The following is a 19,622-nucleotide window of genomic DNA, read 5'->3' on the forward strand; positions in this document are numbered from 1 at the left end:
TGGACAAGACAGTTGGAGAATGAGTCTCCAGTCAGCCACTGGATGGAGTCCCTGGATGGTGCTGGGCTACTGCCCATAAGTACGACTCCAACAAGAGGCCCTGCGCAAGAAAGACCTCGCAGCTTCGTTCTATAGGTCACAGACAAGAAAACTCTGCGGAGCACCTGGGGTCCCTGTGAGCTAGAGCACACAGCAACTCGGGCGCTACATGGAAGCAAATGTAGATAAGCGTGCCCTAGAAGGCCAGCGACTCAGATGGTGTTTTGATTGACCCGGAGTCTAACACGGACGGAGCAGCAAACAGGCCCAAGGGGACCACAGAGCGAAAAGAAAGGTGCCCTCTACGATGCTCCTAGCTGACAGCACAGACTCACCTCTTCTTGGGAGCTGGGCGTCAGGAATTACAACCTGTGTCATTGTGTCAGTCCGCAGGAAGTCCAGATAGTGTCACTAGATACCCTGGTTTGTTTAAAGCCCAGCAAATCCATCCCCTGCAGACCAAACAATGCTGCCTTACATAATAATCAGGACCCCTTTAGCTGCCAGGACATCAGCCCTGGACGCTAAGATAGTCAAAGCTTTTTTAATCCCCAAATTTGATGAATTCTATCACCAATGAGGCTGAACTTTCAAACGAGAGGAGTAAAATGTGTAGCCTAGAAGCATGTGAATTAAAGACACGTTCTCTGATTCGCCCGTCATTTCATGCAAAGGGTCCCTGCCTGTCATTCTATCATGCTCCCATGGCTTCGGGTCTTCCTCCCGACTTGTAGGAATCATAATATTCCAACTCTTCTCTATTCACAGAGTGCAATTCCTACCTGAATAAGTCTTGTAAAGTCAACATAAGACATTAAGAGGAAACTGGCTGTATTGGAAAGGTCTGAGTCCCGGGCTGAGCCGCTTGCTGCTACTTGAATTATACTCGTATTTGTACCATAAACCTAAGGAAAACCCCTTACGTTGGGCCTCTGCGCGTCTGTGCTGAGCAAGCCAGCGCTCTTTGAGCTTGTCGTCATCATCCAGCCCGTCCAAACACAAAGATCCCAAGAAGCCCTTTGAAAGAGCCCCAACAAGGGTCTAAACGTGCAAAGCCATTTCTCAGAGCTCAATAGGAGTACAACTTTTTGGATAGGGATTTTGCTGTTTATTTCTTCGCGCAAGAGCTTCTTTTCAATGGGAGGGGGAAAGGTCTGAAGGCATTACCAAATTCTGGAAGCCCTGAATGAAGAAGTGGGAGCCAGCGGATGGGAAGCGGCCAGCCTAACACCCTGGCACTCTCACTTGTCCAGCATCGGGAGTCTCAGCAAGCCGAGGCCTTTGCGTATTATTTTCTGACAAAAGATGTGAAACTTGCGAGAGGTGGGTCAGGGAAAAGTAACCCGTAGGTAAACCCACTTTGTATTTCAAACCCAACCACCCATAATTAAGGGCTCAGCAGGAACCTGGCTCTTTCCAAAGGGGATTCCCTTTACCATGCTCCTGAGGAACAGGGGATGGGAACAGGTTTCCATGGACAGAGTCCGCTCCTGTGTTTGCTTCCCAGTCCCCCTGCCCTTCCCAGTGTTGAACCTGGATTAGACTTAGGCCCCTAAATATTTCACATCTCCAAACAACTCCCCACTGATTAAACACAAGGGGCACCTCTGGTTTCAGGAAAGACCTTACCTGATCGGCTGCTACAAAGTCTGGGGAAGAGGCGGAGGTCAATGAAATAGAGGCCATGCTGCTTTTCACCCCTGCAACTTGGGGAGGAGGTTCTCGTTTTAATGCCAACGTTTCCAACAGAGCTCCAGTCCCTGTGCAGGGCCCACTCAATAAGACAGAATCTGTTCACCAACACAAGGCACAGAACCAACAGGGTGGGCCCGTCAGGCTGAGCACAGAGAAAGGGGGGCATCAGCACCCTTTTCCCATTCCAAAGTTTTCACTTGGGACACCCCAAAACTACCAGGGCTTGGAAAAGATTCCTCATCATTTCCATCAAACACGCAGCTTCTATTAGCAGGCCACGTTAGATGAAAGGGTGGACAGTGGATGAAAACCAGAAAGAAATACAAACAGCGACACTGCTCGTGGAAACGCGATGATTTGGGCTTTGTCTGGCTTCCTACGGAGCCCTGGTGGTGCAGTAGTTTGCTCAAAAACCCCAGCTGTTCGCCAAAAAGCTGATGGTTTGAACCCACCAGCAGTTGGGCAGTCTGGTTCTGTCCAGCCTTCAGAACCCTCTGGGGCAGTTCCATGTGCAGTTCATTCTGGTTTGCTTTCTGTCTTGCGAGATTCTGAGTAGATAGATTGCCAGACCCTTCCCCCAAGTGATCTCGGAGTGGCCAAGAACCACCAATCTTTCAGTTAATAGGAAATATGTGAACTGTTTGCACTAACCAGTGACTCCAGCCTGGCCTCTAAAGGACCCCGAAATCTGTCTCAAATTATATCCTAGCTTCACCCTCAACTCTACTGAAATAATCTTTCCACCCAGTCTTGCCTCAAACCCCATCCAGCAATTTCAATGTCTTGACTGCCCCTCCACCCTCAAAACTAAGAGATTCTCCCATAATAGAAGATGATCAATCCAGTACCACAGAAACGGGCGAAAGCATGGGTTAAAAAATGAGTGATGGTCCACTGGGAGGCCACTCAAGTCTCGCAGGACCAGTCTTCCCTCCCTCCCTCCCTCCCTCCCTCTCCTCAGAGGGACGCCAGGACGCTCACAAAGACCAGTTATCTCAGTACGCTCCTTTAACTGAGTACGAACAGGAGAACCATACACAAATGGACTCTTTCTGCCTTCAGGAAACAACCACAGAACTCAGCTTGGCTTCTAAAACTCAGTTGTCATCGATTCAGCTCCACCTCGTGAAGACCTCGGATGTGTCCGAGTGAAACTGTGCTCCAGAGGATTGTCAATGGTTTATACTTGAGAAGAGGCAGAAAGACGGGCTTTCCACTCCCGTTAAGAGCGACAGCCTTGGAACCTCACAGGGGCAGCTCTATCCTGTCCTAGAGGGTCTCTATGTGTCGACTCCGACTGGATGGCAGTGAGCAGTTCTGAGAAGTTGACTGCTAGGCCCTTCCCCCAAGTCACCTATGAATGAACTTGAACCACCGACCTTTTAGTTAGTACAGATCATGTGAACCATTTGCAGTGGCCAGTGACTCCAGTCTGGCCTCTGAGGACCCCCAAACCTGCCCCAGATTATATTCTAGCCTCACCCTCATCTCTATCCCAATAATCTTTCCTTCCCAGTCTTGCCCCAAGCCCCATCCAGCAGTTTCAATGCCTTGGCTGCAGCTGACTCTCAAACGTAGTAAAAAAGCCCTCCTGATCCCCCAATTATCTCCTGCACCAAGCCTACAGATCACCCTTCCTCCAGTCCAACAGCCCTCACCCCCCCATACCCCAACAGTAGCCACAGTCTCGCCTTCCTTCAGCTAAGGACTCCGTAAACTCTAGTTGAGGCAGAGGCTAGGTTTACAGGCCTCTCATGTCTCCCACAAGCCCTGAACATCCAGACACCAAGCTGTCTCTCTTCAACTCCCAGCAAAGCAAGCTCCACCGGCTCAGCTTCCCCACGGGCCCCGTACCCACCTTGCTGGCCTCCTCAGCTCTGGAAAAAGCAAAACCAAGCGCCCCCGCTCTGCTGCCCGCTGTAGCGGAGTCCAAATGGCATTCTCAGCCCAGGCTTTCATCGGTGCGCCGGGTGGGCTTGGCATCAGGGAGAAGACCAAGGTGAGCAAACAACACCCCTGCCAAGAGCCAGAAAGGTCCGCCATGCCTTGTGTGGCTTCCTTGCCCAGCAGTGAACTCTGAAACCAGCCTCTAACTGCCAACTGGAGGTGGAGCTGGCTGTAGAGCCCTGGGTGGCAAGGCTGGAAGAGGAAGGATGGTAGGTGTGGGTGCTTGGCCACTGACTTAACAGGAATTGGTGGGGTGAAGGTGGGAAGGAGCAACCTTCAATGCTCAGTGCCAGAGGGCTCTCAGCCTCCAGCTGTCTCCGTAGGTGGGATCAATGAGACCCACACCAGCCGGCACCTATCAACCTGGGTCCAGTCTCCGGACAAAGACAAGAGCCCAGCACCAAAACCCACTTTCAATTCACAGCCCACCATTGCAGAAGAGGGGCTTGAAGTCCCCACGGACAACTGACACACCTTGGCAGACATTTACAGAGAAATCAGGGTGAAGATCAAGGAGAAGGGAAGAGGACGCCTAAGCCCCAGGGGTTGTATCCCCCTCCCTTTAAACACTCCAGGGAACATATTAAACTGCCCCTGGAGCTTTCTGATGAGCTGCTAAAAAGGGCTAAACAGATCACGTTTCGCTAAACAGGTCTGGCCCTGGCTCAGGCCTCCACTCTGGCAGAAACCCCAAGACTACCTCGTCTGTCTCTAACTGCTCCCAGGATCAGCAGGGTTTGATCAATACTCATTTCACCAGAGTCGTGGGAGTGACTCACCACTAAATTCCACCCCACTTAAAACTCAGCTGTGAACAAAAACAAAACAACATAATAGCAGGGTCAGATTTAAAATAGCAAGCATGACTTGTAAACAATTAATGCTTATAAACAATTACAGGCACCTGCCCTGCCTTGTGGATTTGCAGAAAGGGAAGCACCTGGAGGCATTTTGTTGTGGGCTGCTGCCACCAGGCTCCTGTCCCCCCACCCAAACCCCACCCTGGTGGTGACAGCTTTACCCAGCAGACCGACCCATGGAAAGTGAAAAAGAACCGCCTTTCGCTGAAGGGTGCACATCCACATGGGCGGGTGCTCACCAGGGTAGCGAAGTGGGCGGAGGCGTTCACTATTCACTTGGAACTGAGTTTTCAACAAATGAAAGTCATGTGGGTCTAGAGCAGCGGTTCTCAGCCTGAGGGTTGTGACCCCATTGGGGGGGTCGAAGGATTCATAGGGGTCACCTGATTCATAACAGTAGCAAAATGACAGTGATGAAGTAACAACGAAAATAATGTTATAGTTGGGGGCCAGCACCACATGGGGAACCGTATAAAAGGGTCGCAGCAAGAGGAAGGTGGAGAACCACTGTCCCAGGGTACTGGTTTTTCTCCATGTCGCTGCTGCAGACTTTGAAAGAAGCTATTCCCCTGTTATTCTCACACTGTGTCCACTTGAAGAGAAGCAATAGGTTTCAGAAAAAGATGAACTCTCTGCTTCAAGCATCTGGACAAAGTGCAGTCCCTGGGTGGTGTCAATGGTCTGCACTCTGACTACTAGCTCTGGGTTGGAATCAATTCCACTACAAAGGACCTATTTTTTTGAGGGGGTATGGGGGGGTGGTCAAAGCTTAAAAGGGCAAATGAGCTTAATGCGATCTGGAAAATATGCACTTAATTCTTAAAAATGAGTTATGTAACCAACCCTCCAAATTGACCAAACATTCGCACGGACATGGAGTCCCAAAGGGGTTGTGGGAAGTGATGGCTCCAAGGCATCACCCCACACAGCTGAACAGAGCTCACTGCCCAGCGGGGAGAAGGTCGCCTCCCTCTTGTGTCAGGGCAAACCTGCTGGGTGCCCGGTGCCCGGGGTGAGCTAGCACAACGAGTAGGCACACTGGGACTGGCCAGAAGAGGCAGGCTCACAGACTTTGGCTCCTTCCTGGGATGCAGAGGAGCACCGCAGGCTGAGTTAGAGACCCCACAGCAAGTCCCTCACCACAAGTCCTCGAGCACAAAGAACTGCTCCCCTGGCCGAGGCAGGAGATGCACCTCTTTTGTGAAGCCTCCCCTAACCGCAAGATCTGGTCTTGTCTGCCTTCCAACGTGACCCCAGACAAAAGGAGGAAGTGACAGCCCAGTACCTAGAAGAGGCTTGAGCGTCCACAGGGACATCAGCCAGGCAAGCAGCCTTCAAACAGCAAAACCCACGGGGCCTCAGGCTCTTCCTCGGTCAAGTGCAAAATCGGCTCCTTTCGGCTTCTGAGGTGCTCCAGTTCTTGCCTGCAGAGGCCAGTCCTGCTCAGGGACCGCTATGTAATGGGGAGTCCGTGTGAAATAAAGAATTGAGCTGTCAGAACAAATGACGAGCGTCCAGTGCAATCAGTGAGGGAACCGCTACCTAAACAAATCCCTCTTCTGGAAAACTAAGAACATGAAAACGCAATTACCTATCACATGGCAATAATGAGCAGTAAATTTCATTTGTGACTACAATGTCATGAGTGTGACTCCTGACTTTGTGTTCCTTGAAAGGACAACATTGTCTGCTCTGTCCACTCGTTATGGAACATAGCCTCCCCTCTACACTCGACCTACCCAAGCCCACCCCAAGATCCCTCCCTCCCCCCAACTCTGGCCTCTGGGGGCTAGGCATTGGTCTTCCAGAATTTCCCCCTCCACCACCATCCCACCAAGTGCACGCTCACAGGGAATGCAATAAAGACCTACATTTTTAAACCAGAATAATCACTTCCTCCTTAAGACTTTCCTTATCGCTCAAGGTAAAGCGTGCTGGCACCTGCTTTGTGGAGTACGTGGTCTCGATGGAAAAGACATTCTCCGTGGCAAACCCACCTGAGACGACTGACACAGTACCAGCTGGCCCACGTCTGATTCCCGGGAAGCAGACATCCCTTTCAGCCCCAAGAGTACACAGCAAGATGGTAGTTCCTTCTTGCTGCCCCGGAGGCAGACTCGCCAACAAAGCTTTTACGAATCAATGTGATCCAGCCATCGGTGAAGTCCTCAGACATGGGATGGCATGGGTGCACCTTCAGAACACGATTCTGATTAGAAGTCTGACACAAAAAAATGGATAATCAATCGTCAAATGCCTTAAACCGACGTTGATCAGAGGCCACCAAGGAATGGGGAGAGAAGCGGATGGGATGTTACTGCTTAGAGGCGGTCCCAGTTCCATTAGGAGATGTGACAACGGAACTGGACCGTGGGGACAGATGGAGATAGGTGAATAAAAGTAACGCCACTTGATTATACAGTCAAGATGGTTAACAGGGCAAGTGTTGTTCTGTGTATTTCACCACAATAATTTGTTTTTGTTTACTCATGTGAGGCTACATACCTGAAGCTGCTTTCCTGCCTGCTGGCTGGGGTTCCTGCTGTCGCACAGGGCCCCAGTTTCTGAGAAATCCAGCCCTCTGCCTACAAGGGCCACCAGCTCTCAGTGTTCTCCACCCTCTAAAAAAGGAGGGGGAAAGGGGGGAAGAAAGAGGAAGTGGATAGTTGGGCAACAGGACACTAACCCACCCACAGGGTTCATGGCTCCACAGGAAAGCAAAAAAGGGACCAGACCTCAAATTGGGGCACCAAGCCTTGAGTCCAGCATACTGGGATGAAGCAGTGAGCTAACAGATAGGTCTGTGGGGCCGACCCCACTCCCAGCCATGTTGACCCCTTCCCCAGAAGAATGCACTACAGAGAACAGCAGCCTGGGGAGAGTGGTGAGGAAGGAGAGAGAGAGAGAGAGAGAGAGAGAGAGAGAGAGAGAGAGAGAGAGAGAGAGAGAGAGAGAGAGAGAGACAGACAGGCAGGCAGTGAGAGAGAGACTGACTCAAGGATGACTTTCCTGTTTGGAGCAGCCAATGCACAGAGAGGACCATCGGGCTGGCTCCAACAGGAGACACGCTGCAGGGATTCTGCCCAGTCTGGCCCCCACACTGGGGGGACACACAAAGGGAGTGCAACCAAGTAGCACAGGGAGCAGAGCAATGAAGTCCCGGAGGAATCCTTAAAATAGACTTCGAAATCAGTGGGCAGGGCTTGGCACTTCACCAGTCCCAATTGGAAAATATTCCTAAGGGTCACCAGACAGACTTGAAACTATGTATAGGCTTTTTTCTTTTTCCCATGTCTATCCATGTAAGATAGGCAGGATAAACAACCCAGAGGAGAAAATAACAGGGCCAATGGCTCCGGGGGAGACATGGGAGAGGAGGCGGTGGGGGGAAAGGGATGGGGGACCCAACAAATTCAGGGACAAGGTAACATTGAGAGATCTAAAATTGATGGTGAGGAGGGCGTAGAATGCCCTTGTGGGAGTTAATAAAGTGCAGTGTAGCCGAGAGAAAATAGTACTGAGAACCAAATGGAGGTCGAACATGAGAGTGCAACAGGAGGAAACCAAAAAGAAATAGAGAAACAAACTAGGAAGCAAAGCATTTATAGAGATATATATAGGCATGCACATAAGTAAATTTATTAATATACAACAATAGGGATATAGGTCCATAGACATGTATTTAAATGTTTAGTACTAAGGTAGCAGATGAGCACTGGGCCTCTACTCAAGTACTCCCTCAACACAAGAGCACTTTGCTCCACTGACCTGGCATTCTGTGATGCTCACCTTCCTGACAAGGTCACTGAAGTCAAAATGGGTACATAAGTAAAAGCGGTGAAGAAAGCTGATGGTGCCCGACTATTAAAAGATAAGTGTCTGTAGTCTTAAAGGCTTGGAAGCAACACACCAGCCGGTGTGATCACAAGGTACTTAACAAGATCAGGTATCAGGCATCAGAAGACCCAAAACAAAAATTATCAATCCAAACGATGGGGTTTGGAGAGGAGAACAAAGCCCATCTGTAGACAAGTGGACATTCCCTCACAGAAGGGTCACAAGGAAGCGATGAGTCAGCCAGGGTGCAGCTTAGCACCAATGGAACACCTAACATCTTCCAGTTCGTTAATGCTTCCTCCCCCACTATCATGACCCCAGTTCAACCTTACGGATCCAGCTAGACCAGAGCATGTACTCAGATACAGGTAAGCACTCTGGACACACAGAGTCCAGGACAGATAAACCCCTCAGGAACAGTAATGGGAGGAGCCATACCATGAAGGTAGGGGGGAGGAGGGAGAGAAACATGGAACTGACTACAATGATCAACGTATAAGCTCCTCTCCAGTGAAGGGAGACAATGGGCAGTTTAAGATATGAAATATAATTTATCAAGGAGTTCACAAGGGTGGGAGGGAAAAATGAGGAGCTAATACCAAGGGCTCAAGTAGAAAAAAAATGCTTTGAAATGATGATGGCAACTTATGTACAAATGTGTTTGATACAATTGATGTATGGGTTGTTATAAGCGCTGTAAGTGCCCCCAATAAAATGATTATTTAAAAAGAAGAAAATATTCTAGTTCCCTGCATGGGTAGAGTCAGGCATTAAGGATCTTGTGCCCCGTCATCCCTGTGGAACTCTTCCCCCTTGGCCCGCCTCCCTTGGAGGCAGGAAGAGAATGAAGATGGACGCAGTGCAGGCTCATAGGAAGTCCCTGGCATTGGACCCCTGGCATGTCGGCCCAAACAATCCATTATGAAGGAATGACAGGCCTCAGGATCCCCTTCCCAGAGGCAGTGAGAGAGACCTGAGGAAGGCCCAGCCCGCGTGTTTCTGCCCCAGAGGGCTGGGGGGGGGGGAAGTGCCAGAGTATAAAATGAAACTAGAGCGAGAGAGTACAAGTCAGAAATAGTGAATGTAGTTCATCCACATTCAGGAGGGTACTGGGTTTTGTAAGGAAGCAAAACAACTTCTAGTGCGTTCCCCTCATCCTCCTCATCCTTAACCACCACCATAGCTGACTGCAAGTACTTATGGCAGGCACTATGTTCTCACGGCTGACAGGGAAGACTTGCAGCCATCTTCTGAAATGGGTACCGTCTGCATCCCTCATTTTACCAGCAGGAAACAGGTTGAGCAACGTGCCTGGGCATGGTCAATCGGAGCCTCTCATTCTCAGTCTACAGGCCCTAGCCCACAGTTCAAAGGGAATGGAAGGCAGGAGAGGGAGAAACAGGTGGGGCAGGGGCACAGCTGGAGCAGCAAAACTAAGCTGCAGGCCACTCCAGTGTGTTTGTCAGCACTCACAGCAAAAAGCAATGACGGCACTGTAAACGTTGGACTTCAATTAATAACAATGTATTCTCCTCGATGTGTGGCAAACGCCCCGCAGGAATGCAAGACGCTAACAGGAGAAACGATCCTCAGGAGGCAGCTAGAAACTCCGCTTTTCTATGAATCTAACACTGCTCAAGCAAAGTGTGTGTCTGACAATTAAAAGGCGAATCACAGCTATCGAACAAGACCTGAGAACAAGTTGTGTGGCAGCTGGCAGGCTTCCCTTCCAATCTGGAGAAACCGCCTGTGTGAACTGCCCGGGCTCTGCAAGCTGCAACAGGTGAGAGAAGATTTAAAGTTTCATACTCATGATTCGGAAGGTAGGGAAGGAATATAAACGCCACAGGCCAAATGATATCACCCTCTCACAATGCGTCCGGCACGCTGCGTTTCTCATTCTTATTGGTGGAGGGAAAGCAAACAGATACAATTGCAGAACAAGAGCTTCTGCATAGCATAGCACCAATCCTACACTAGGAACCGGCTTTTGCTTCTCATCAAGAACGACCGTGTCCAGTTAAAAGGACAAATCAACGCAAGTTAAAAGCAAGGTGCAAAGCCAAGACCGAGACACAATGCTGGCACCTCTTACTAAGCAAATCGTTCTTCTGGACTCCTATGAAGAAAAAGGTCCAAAAGCAGGCCCTGGAAGCTTGGTGGGAGCTACAGGCAGCAGCTCCTCCTGGTCTCAGACAGCCCAGTGGAGGCCCTGGGACACCCCAGCCCAGGACCAGCTCAGGGCCACCTGAGCCAGTGCAGGAGGACACAAGGGCTCAGGGCCACCTGAGCCAGTGCAGGAGGACACAAGGGCTCAGGGCCACCTGAGCCAGTGCAGGAGGACACAAGGGCTCTCACTCATCAGAGTCTACTGCCAACTCGCAATCAAGTGCACTGCACAGGAAGGGCTACCGATGCTCATGAGAGGTTTTGTCTTCATTTTCCAGTCTGAAGACAAACTGTACCCACAGGTGTAAACCTGGTCTTCGACTGTACCCGAGACATGAGCAAAAGGAAGAGGCTGGTTCTCCACGGGAGCTTTTTGTGAAGTCCAGCTCAAGGGGGAGAAAGGGCTGACGTTAACGTCTCAGAAGGCTTTGCTGTGCAAACTGCTGCACTGGAAGTGGCTTGCTCCTCCTCAGCGATCTCCATTCAGTGGCACCAAGAAGTTGGCAGGAGCATTTTGAGGGGCTGCCCTGAGCTAAGGCCCTGGTCCACAGCCAACCCTGGGCAAAGGCTCCCTGTGCACCTTAGTTACCAGCTCCTCTGAGAGTCCCACCATCCCATTGAAGACGATGGTCTCAGAAGTCATCCCTTATCCCAGGTTCAGCCCAGAAAAGGTCCTGCCACTTCCTGTGTCTGTGGCCTTAACATCCCCATACTAGTTCGTTCCCGGGGTTACTATCTCAGGCACCCCTACTCTTGACCACATCAAAGGGGCAGAACAACTTCCGTGGAACGCTTGTGACCCCCAGGGTCATCCCAGTGCTCCCATGATTTCAGAGATCCCTTCTCGACCACGTCCAGTGACTTCTCTCAGTGCTTCATGATCCAACACCTGTCCTCCACTCCATCAGGCCAGGGCCCTCACTGCTGCCCACACCCCACAGGGCACTGCCCTGAGCCCTCAGCGACTCAGTACACTTGGGCTCTGCCCATCAGATAGTCACAACACGCAAATGCCAAGAGCCTCCAAAAGGCTTGAAGCCCTGCCCCTTACAGCTCAAGCATAACTTAGCACTGAATGTACACTGCTTATACATTTTTACCCGTACTGAGGCTTTCCCAACTAGATAAAGAGTTCCTAAAAAGGAGGGCACGGGGGGAAATGGGCACATGTTTTTTCATGTGCTTCCCATGCAAGTAAGATCAGTGGAAGCCTAAAGTCACAGTGAGCAAAGCATGGTGTCTCCCCCTGCCCTCGGCCCTTGCTTCTCACCATTTGACTTCCCTCTGCTCCTCCATGGGGAGACAACTTTGAATGTACCTAGGTAAGCCGGGCTGGTGGTCAAAGAATGCAAGGCTGAGATGCGACCTCTGAGTTCAAACTTGAAGGTCAAAATGGAAAAAGGGGGCTCTCCCTGAGTGACGGCGATGTCTCGGCGATGGTGCAGGAGAGATGGTGTGGCTGCTGTGGGCCGTCGAGTTGGTGCTGACTCGTAGTGACCCTGCATAAAACAAAATAATTCCGAGGCCGGAGCCGTCCTCGTGCTCATTGCCAAGTTTGAGCTCCTTGTTGCAGCCACTACATCGATTCATCTCATCGGGGGTCTTCTAGTTCATTGCCCTTCTACTTTAACAAGCACGTCCTTTTCCACAGACAGGTGTCTCCTGATAACATGTGCAAAGTACGGGACAGTCTCTCCATCCTGTGTTTAAGCTGTATTCTAGTTGTACTCCTTCCAAAGCAGATTTGCCTGTTCTTCTGGCAGCCCAGGGTTCTTTCAATACTTTTTGTCAACACCATAATTAATATGTATCGATTCTTTTTTTAATCATTCATGTTCATTGTTGAATATGTATTGACCACCTGAAAATACTATTAACTTGGGTCAAGTTAAACGTAGCCCTCAAAGTAACATCCTAGCTTCTGCATGCTTTGAACCCACTAAGACTAAAACACTTGTGAAGATTTGCCCAATGTAATTGATTTCTGGATTCCTGCTTCAACAAGCACTGGGTATGGATACAAGCAAGATGTAATTCTTGCCGTCTTAGATCCTTTCTCCATGTATCATGTTATCTGTTTGTCCAGGTGTGAGGATCATGGTTTTCTTCACACTCAGTTACAAATCATACTGAAGATTGCAGTCCTTGATCTTCATCGAGTGTTTCAAGTCCTCACTTTCAGCAAGCGAGGTTATGTCATCTGCATAGTGCAGGTTGTTAATAAGCCTCCTCCGCGTTCTTCTTCATCGAGTCCAGCTTCTCTAATCACTTGCTCAACAAATTGCATCATATGGTGAAAGGACACAATCCTGCCACACGTGTTTGACTTTAAACCATGCAGTATTCCCTTGTTCTGTTCAAATGACTACCTCTTGGTCTATGTACATGTTTCACATGAGCACAATAAAGTGTTCTGGAATTCCCATTCTTCTCAATGCTATCCATACTCTGTTATGATCCACACAGGTGCATGTCTTTGCATAGTCAATAAAAAGAGTAAACATTTTTCTTATATTCTCTGCTTTCAACCCCAATCCTTCTGATATCAGCAATGATCTCTCTCTTGCTACAGCCTCTTCTGAATTCGGCTGGAATTTCTGGCAGTTCCCTGTCCATGTATTAACACAGCCACTGTTGAATGATTGTGGTAGGCAGGGGAACCTATAGAAACAAAACTAGGACATTTACAGTTTTACATAGATAGATAAATAAACAACTACTTAGTCTAAACTACAGTACAAAGGGCTCAGTTCAGCTCACTTCCGTGAATTAATATACTGGCAGTCCTTTAACTAACAAGGGCTTCTGGGTGCAAGTCAAGGAAGCAGACAGCTGAGTCTTCTACAGAGCAATACAGGCAGTCTGCCCACAGGTAGCAAACAGCAGGGCAGGTCACCAACAGTCAGCCAGATGACAGGGTCTAACATTCCCCAGCTCGTGATGTATACACCAGCAGTGTGATGAAGCAGGTCTCGAAGGAACCTCAAACTATGGCAACACGGTCCACGGGTTGGGTGTCCCACAGGCAGTGTAGCTTGTAAGTTGAGGCAGAGAACTAGCTAAGGCAGCCGCACCCTGGTCTGATCATCAGAGAGCAAGAGACAGAAAGGTGAGGCTCACCGAGCCATTTATCTTTGCCCTTCAATTAAACTGCAACCTTATTAATTCCACGTGTTTATTGGCCAGGTTGGCACAATAAACCTACTGATCACAATGATCTTCAGCAAAAATTCACTGGAGTGTGATATTAATAATATCGTTCCATGATTCTCAAACTGTTGGGTCACTTTTCTTTGGAATGGGCAAAAATACGGACAGACCTCCCCCAGTAAGCTGGCCGGTTTGTCCTTCAAAGATCTTGATATAGATGAGTAAGTACTTCCAATGCTCACTCCTGAAACATATCAATTGATATGCCTTCAGTTCCTGGAGCCTTGTTTTACTGCAAATGCCTTCAGGGCAGCTTAGACTTTTTCAGTATCATCCGTTCTCGGTCATATGCTACCTCTTAAAAAATGACTGAATACTAACCAAAGCTTTTTGTTATGGTGACTCTATGTATTCCTTCCATCTTCTACTGACGCTTCCTGCATCCTTCAACATTTTGGCCATAGAAACTTCCGCTATTGTAACATGAGGCTTGACATTTTTCTTCAGGTCTTTCAGCTTGAGATATGCTGAGAGTGTTCTTCCGTTTTGGTTTTCTACCTGCAGGTCCTTGTATATTTCACTATACTACTTGATAATGAAATCGACTTGTCATCTCAAGCCGCCCTTCAAAATGGTTTGTTCAGATCTTTTACTTCACCTCGTCGACTTGCTTTAGCTAATCTACATTTCAGAGCAACTTTCAGAGTCTCTTCTGACATGTTCTTTGATCTTTTTATTTTCTACCTTTTTAATGACCTTTCTCCACGCATGACGTTCTGGATGTCATTCCACAATCCATCGGGTTGTCTATCATTAGTATACAATGGGTTAAATCTACTCCTGAAATGTACCAGAAATTCAGATGGAATATATTCAAGGTTGTATTTTGGTTCCCTTGGACGTGTTTGAAATTTCCTCAACTTACATATGTGCAATCGGTGCTCTGTTCCACCATCAGGCCCTGGCCTTGCCTTGACTACTGAGAGGGAGCTTCTCCCTAGGCTTCCCACAGATGTAGTCCATTTGATTCCTGGACCTTACACCTGGTAAAGTCCATATGACTAAACTGTCTGTGTTGTTGAAAAAAAGGATTTGCACTGAAGAAGTCATTGTTTTTGCAAAGTCCTGTCATGATCTCCAGACACTATTACCAGAGCCATATTTTCCAACTGCTGTCCTTTCCTGGATTTCCAGATGTGGCATTCCAATCACCAACGATTGTCAATGCATCTCAACCTGACTGCACGTTTGATCCGTTTCAGATTGAAGTTGGGAGAATTAATTTTTAAACAGTAGCTTGAGTGGTTGGCTCATTGATCTGAATAGCTGTATCAGCTCCATTTCCTTATAATGTGTATAGATACTCTCCTTCACAGATAGCTTTGTACGTCTAGATCTTGAAATGTTCTTTTTGACGATGAATCCAATACCATCCCTCTGGAATTTCTCACTGTGGCACAGTAAAACCATAGACTTATCCACTTCTAACTGGCCAATTCCAGTTCATTTCAGTTCACTGATATAATTTTTTATGCATGCCGTTTCATTGTTGATGCTTCCGATTTTCACAGATTCATACTTCATACATTCCTTGTCCCATTAATGGATGTTTACAGTGGTTTCTTTCCACTTTGTGTCACCTCCCACAGCATCCACGTCCTTACGGCTGACTACTGTGAGAGGCAGCCCTTCCTCAGGTGTCCTCGGAGTGCCTGCCAACCTGACGGGCTCATCTTTGGGCACTAAGCCCCGCTGCTCTTCACCAGGTTTTCAACGTAGCTGACAATGGCTGGCAATGGCTCCCAGCCACAAGGTTGGTTTTCAGTGGCGAACTCCTCCCAAGTGGACAACCTCGGAGAGACGGGGTGAAGAAAGACCGAACTACTGTGTGTCAGGTGCTTTCCATTGGTCTGCTCTCTGGCCAGAAACATGACTGCCAACTGTCGTCATCCACGGCCAAAGCAAAGTTACAGTTACCTCAGAGTCAGGGCACAACTGCATGCTTGATTAATTGAAGACTGGGGAAATTGGGAGAATTCTTCTATTTCTCCACTAGCTTTAGTGGCGGGTGGGTGGATTCTGCTTTTAAAGACTGTGACCTCTCGTAAGGAGATCACCAGGCATCATCCTTCTGGTCAGTAGATGAATGTTCAGCGGTTTCCATTCGGGGGTTCCTCCTCTCTGGCCAGAGCAGTAGCACCCCAGCTCCACACTGAGGCCTAAAGCTACCTTCACCCCTCTGCGGGGGACTGAGGGAAACAGAGGAGGGCAATTCTCATCACCAGTGAAGCCACCTTCAAAGAAAGCGCTGCCCAACCACACCCGCCCCATGAGAAGCACAGATAAAAGGCAGCCATAGGCCCGGCTTGTCCCGGCTTGTCCCTGAGAGAGCACAGCCACCCAGTTCAGTGTTCACAGGGGGTTTCAAAACACTTTTTCATAAGCTGCAATTGAAATTAACATGCCAGGTTCAAATGATTATGTTTACATTTTCTGTAGGAAATATCACACCTCACAAGTCTCCTCTGGAGTCTCATAGCTTTTCGTGATAATTTCTTAGGTGTTAATTAACCTTAGGAGTCTGTATTACATCATCACAGGCAAGTAAACCTGTATCAGAGGCAGGAGCAGGCTCAGCCTTCTATGATGGCATCACACGTAGCTCCGAACTCAGAGCCACACTCCAAGGGTCAGTGTAGATTATTAGCTTTTAAAGGGCTATAGAGAAGAGAGCTCTCTCAGACCTGGTTACTGGCCCTGCTGGGATCCAACACAAAGTTTACCGTCCTTCACAATGAACAGAAGCAAACTTCCGTTCACAGTAGCTCCAACAAGATGCTTCTAGGAGCCCCAGCTTTTCCACCACGTCCCTGAAGAGAGAGCTGAAGGGCATGAGAAACTGCCCAGCCCTGCCCTCGCACTGTGAGCCAAACAGTCTGCTGGGGTGCAGAAGCACATGGCACCTCCTCAAACTTGAGTTCGTCCAGAGAGCAGAAGCCAGCAGAGCCCTGCCCGAAGATGCCACACTTCAGACAAGCGCCAGCCTCCACGATGGTGTAAAGCACATCACAAACACAAACGGATGCTGGTAAATTACTCGTTCGATCACTTCCACTTAGGAAGCTCGATCTTTTTACAAAGACCTCGGCAGATGGGGAACAAGACTCACAAGCGACTTTTCTGGGTGCAATAACTGTTCTTATTCACCTATGAAATCCCTTAAGCAGGTACTACTTTTTCAAAAACATTTTACGGTTAATTAGGTAAAGGTTTAGAGAGATCGTAGTTCTACGATCAAACAATTTATACATACTGATTCAACTCATCCATTGGAATCCCTATCACGTGCCATCAATCATTCCACTTCTTGTTTCCATCCCTCCTAACGCTTTGAACGTTGTCCTTGAGGGAATGCTGCATCCAAAATGGTCAGTTCTCATAACGCAGAGGGAGTTCAGCTCCAAACCGGAAGGGTCACAGGGACAGAATGCTGGGGGTCCTACCAGTTTCTCTCTGACCAGAAATCCTGCTCTTGATGGCCTTGAGTTCTGTTCTGCTCCTGCTTTCCAAGACCTCCTACTAGGATCCTCTTCAAAGCATTCGGTTGAAGTGACTGGGCCCTATCTACTTCTGCTGGTCTGAGTTATGAACACTGATGTTACATGGTCCAATAGTCCATTGGACTAACTGCGGGGGGGGGGGAGCGCATTATTTTAATGATGCTTCTTTCCTTCCAAGGTATACATAACAAGTGCATACCATGTTTCAGTTAGCAGAATTATAATGAGAAGATGGGAGCAATTAACTATGTTGCATATAAACAGCTTCAAAGTGAACAGAGAGGGTGAAAAGTTCATTACTTTATGATGATTTTCGTTTCTTGAGCATATCTTACACCCCAGGCTCAAACCACCTCCTGGGAATTCAAAGAGGGCCGAGAAACCAGTCCCTTCCTTGCCCTGCCAGCAGGGAGAGAATCCGACGGTGTGGTGCTAGGAGAGGTACAGAGAGGGCTACCGCCATGCATCTGGCATCAAAGCCACTGGACAGGATAGCTGTGACAGCCCTGAGGAGTTTGTCAGAGGGGAAATGCCAAAGTTATCCCGGGACCTCAACCTGACAGGGCAGCCAGCCAAGTGGCTTCTAACTACTGCAGAAACACCTGGAGTTGTTCCAAAAGTCTTGGGACAGGTGAGCTGAGCTCTCTCTCAGATAACCAGAGATGATTTCCAAATTAAAATCACCGAAGGCAGTTCAAGGGAAACAAGTCTAAATCGTCTGAAACAGAACCCTAACTGCCTACCAATAACACGATGCAGCACGGTCTCTCCTAGGAAGGAAGACCATGGATCCTGGAAAACACCAGTACAACACAAAACCAAATGCAGGAAAACACCTCACAAAGCCCTGTCAAGGTGGGATCTGACACAACTGATGGAAGCTGTTTGCACTTTCTGGGCAGGACTTCTGGCTGCAGAGCATCCTCACCATATATACAACAGCCCCAAGGGGCGCACAGAGGAGGGTAATGGAAGAAATGCCACATATTGGAGTAGAGCAATGGAGGGAAACTATGCTGCATTTTCCAAATGAACCAGCAGCTCCTTACTTTTTATGTGAAAATTTAAAACAAAAACATTTCAGAATTACTAACCAAAGTCCCGTAAAGACACCTGAAAGTCCAAATTGTTCACGGTACACGCGATGCCGCAACTCCACTGGAGAGCTAGCTGCACCCTTGACGGCACTTAGGAAGACACCCAACTTCCCACACCGTAGAGCAACTTTAATCCCAAACTATATCCCAACGACTTGTACAGAAGCCCGAAGTCGCCACGTTTTCCTGCTATTGGTTTCCAGGAAGCAAGCCGGAAACTAAAATCTAAAGAGGAAAACCTTTACTTCCATTCCCCAGGCACTTACTGCAGTTACCCAAAAGCCTGGATGATCTTTCTGACCACTAGAGGGCACCTATACACTGGTGAAGGGGCCAAAGTGCATCCCGGACTTTCTCAACCACCCCTAGAAATTGACAAATGAAAGATTCAGGAAGAAATGGATCATAAGCAGCTCTGAAATGGGGGATGAACTGGCAGGGCTGACCATTATTTTACTGAAAGAGGCAAATGCACACAGCTGTGTTTAACCAGAAAAGTGGACTCTTCCGTGTTGAGCACCTGAGCAAACAATTTTGTTATCGACCATCTACTGAGTACCTACTATGTGCCAGGCTATAGGTCACAGTATGACAAGACCAGTCAAATATCAGGTGGGGCATCTCTAACAGTATCACGAGCCATCTGGGTTCATGTCTGTCACATCCCTAACAGCAACAGCAGCTAAAAACCCAAGGGCTTGCTCTTTTGAGCACTGTACGTGTGAATTAATTCACTTATGTTTACATATAATGTATGAAACTGGCTGTATTCTAATCATGACCTCAATTATACGGAATCCAAGGCACACACGTATTTTGCCTGAGATCTCCACCACTGGCCGAGCAGCAAAGAGGAAGCCAGGCTCTATGTCCCTCCTCTAAGTTGACGTCAACTCAGCGGCCCCATGGATGTCCATGTAGGACCGTGCTTCATACGGTTCTCAATGGCGGCCTTTATTCTGAAGAAGACCATCAGACCTTTCTCCCAAGCCGCCTCTAGGTCTATGCAAACCCCCAGCCTTTTGGCTAGCAGCTGAGCAGACTAAAACTATACTATCCAGGACTCCTCCACTCCAGCCTTCTACAGTGACAAAAGCCAAGAACAGGACAAGACATAACATCTGTCAACCAGCATCATTTAAGCTCTAGATTATGAATGCAAAATGACTACGGGGGAGGTCAGGTCTGCAGAACCCGCAGGGTGATGGGGAAAAGTTTTTAAAAAGACAGGAATCTGAATTTCTGTGGCATCTCAGATTAAAAACTAC

At 48.5% G+C, this 19,622-nt stretch overlaps 1 protein-coding gene across 1 annotated transcript in view; it reads right to left on the reverse strand.

Annotated features, from left to right (window-relative positions):
- The window catches only part of IGF1R (insulin like growth factor 1 receptor), a 308,352-nt gene that overhangs the window by 278,454 nt on the left and 10,276 nt on the right, over positions 1–19,622 (reverse strand). The gene's annotated exons all lie outside the window — the stretch shown is intronic.

This window comes from Tenrec ecaudatus, chromosome 9 (assembly GCF_050624435.1).
Source record: "Tenrec ecaudatus isolate mTenEca1 chromosome 9, mTenEca1.hap1, whole genome shotgun sequence".
Taxonomy (NCBI): Eukaryota; Metazoa; Chordata; class Mammalia; order Afrosoricida; family Tenrecidae; genus Tenrec; species Tenrec ecaudatus.